We start from the raw sequence: 3,037 nt of genomic DNA on the forward strand, positions 1-3,037 counted from the left end.
ATAGTTGTCTATGCATTTCTTTGGTAACAATTTGCACAGTTTTTGATTCAATTTTTAGTTGATTTAATTTTGAATATAAATATTCTCGTTAGTTTACTTCCAAAGTTTGGTAAATTTTGTTTAGTTATTTTTTTAAAAAATAACTAAAATATCAATTTTTTTTTTTTTATTTTTTTAAAAACCACTTTTAAAACCCACCACTTTGAGTATCCCACTTCGACCACTGAATTTTTACATATGAATGTATGTAGACAATCTAAATGTACCTGGTGTGGTAGACACACAATACTTATAGTGATAAAGAAATAAAGCAATTTGTAAAGAAAAAAATGTGTACGCATTTTGACTCATGCTTTATGAAAGATAAGTATTACCGATACGTATGCATGTATTTACATAGGAAATATGTGTTTTAAAATTACGAATTACTAATACAACGTGTCAAAAAAATTAAAATTTTTTTTTAATAATTTTTGTCTTTGTATAATTTGTTTTTACTTTTTTTGAAAACCACAATATATAAACTACAACTACTTTTTTTGATTTTAACACTCATATTTTTTTAAATCGCTTTTCTTTTATAATGATGTAACACGATATAAATATACCATTTTTGCCACCTTGTGCTAGAATGGGTTACAGAAAGAAAATTCGTGTTTTTAAAATTCTTAATGTGCCTAAATTTACACCAAATGTAAATTTTAAAAAGTACACAAAATCTTACTAATTTATTAAGTAATTTTTTATTTTTAAATAAATTTTAATATTATTTTTTCAAAATCCACCTGCATTTCATACTTTATATTACTACAAAAGGAAAAATTTAATTTATATAAATTATAAATATTCATTTTATTTCATAATTAATATGATTATTCACTAACTTTAAATTAAAATAAAATTTTAAACAAAAAATAAAATAGTTTACCACTCAGGGATATATCCTTCCCGTACGAAATTTATATGTGAACTAAGGAAATTCTATAGTCTTTTTATTTGCAAAAACTTATACTATTACTATACACACAAATGCAAAAATATTAAGATGACTTGTACATTAAAAAGAGTTGTAATGAAAATTGATCGTCACATTTTTTGTTAAAAAATATCTTTTTATATTAGGTATTTTCTAATAAATTAGATGAGTTAAGTTGATGAAAAATTAAAAACGATTAAATACAAAATGCATAAAGAAATTTTATTTCGTTTAACAACAACAAATTTCATGTTCTTACGGTGGATAGGGCCACGAAATATCCGTAGTAAGGTATGCTTGTGGTAAGATTCCACTAAAATCCAAATAAAATCCAGGCGCGACGGACTCACAATGAGCGGCTCTCTGGTCTGCGACTGATCTTTGAGGAACGACAGAAATTGTATGTGCTGCCTTGAATGAGGGAATTATTCTCAAAAGAAAACTCTGAATTATACTAGAAGAAAACTCTGAAATAAAACAAAACAAATGCAATGAACAAACACAAGGATTGAATACCCCAGGTGGTAATCCAGTAATGTTTTAAAATCCACACTCTTGGGAGGTTGGTCTAATGGATTCTGGAGGAGACCACTTATTGCATAGTAGATCGGCGTTGTTGGACCCATTTAGAAGGAGATCGGGGGTCATGTCATCAGAGAGTCTAATTAGAGTTAAATAAATTTGCAGAAGACAAAAAAATGAAAAACAAAGAGGGTAAAATGAGAAGGCATCTTATACAGGAGAGTAAATTGGAGAATAAATTGGATACTCAAGACTCGAGAATAACCGAGTTAGAGAGTCTTTGTAAGGTGCTACAAAACGAAATCTGCAAATAACAGGCACAGAATGTAGATTTAAAAGATCAAATAAGATTTGCATCTACAGAAAAGAAAAACAAAGATGCGGAAGTTATTGTATATGAAACTGACGAGGAAGAACTGGCTAAAGAAACTGACTGGATCGTAAAACAAAATAATGCAAGGAGGCAAAAATGGAAAAGTCTCCTGCAATAAATTCAGAGAGGACAGTTAAAAAAAATAAAAAAACCAGCCCTAAAACGAAGGCTTAAAATCCAAAGAAGCACAAGCCTCCTCCGGTTATATTGATCAACATTAACAACTGTTCCCACATAGTTAAGATATTAAAAGAAGAAAGAATAAACTTTAGGGTCAATATGATGAATAATGACCAATTAAAAATAAATGTGGAAAATGAAAATGAATACAGACTGCAATAAAAGCTATAAGTGAGGTTAGACTGGAGTGGCACACGCATTGAGACTAAACTGACAAGGCCAGTTAAAGTTATCGCTAAAAATCTCCATCCATCGTGTGAGCCAGAAGATATAAAAAAAGAGCTCTCCAGGCAAGCAAAGGCTTTAAATGCCTAGATGTTGTAAATAAAATCAAAAGGAAAAAAGAAAATGGAAAATATATTTCAGTAAAACTTACGCTGCTTATGTTATCTTTTGACCATTCGGAAGAGATAAGCAAGATCTATAAAATAGAATACTTGTAGCACATGAGAGTAAAAATGGAAGCTCTTAGAAGCAGCAAAACCATTTCTTAATGCAAGAGATGCTAGAGATTTGGATACACACAAAAGTTTTGCCAAAGAGAGGCTAGATATGTAAAATGTGTTGGTAATCGTATAACACACAAGGATAATTTTCTGATCAAATATGCGAAGTGCAATGAGGCACACCCTGCTAGCTATCGAGGTTATTTGTTTGCAAAAGAATTGCAAAAAAGAAGATTAAAAAGGAATAAACCAAACAAAATCAAGTTAAATTAGCAATCAAGTTGAATAACGACACTTAGCAACGTGTTAAAGGGACTATCGTATTCACAGGCGCTTCAAAGCAAAACAGCATATCAGAATAATAAGGAACCTGAAAACGAAATACCACAAATGAAAAGAACTGATGCAGACATTATGCAAATGATGCATAGTATGTTGATTAATATCTCTAAAAGATTATTAAAAATAGAAAATAGATACCAAAGAAATTAAGAAAAGATGTACGAAAATGCAATACCTAATGGTGTTCTTAATAAGAAA

Source organism: Condylostylus longicornis, unplaced genomic scaffold, assembly GCF_029603195.1.
Source record: "Condylostylus longicornis isolate FDR11 unplaced genomic scaffold, ASM2960319v2 ptg000207l, whole genome shotgun sequence".
Lineage (NCBI taxonomy): Eukaryota > Metazoa > Arthropoda > Insecta > Diptera > Dolichopodidae > Condylostylus > Condylostylus longicornis.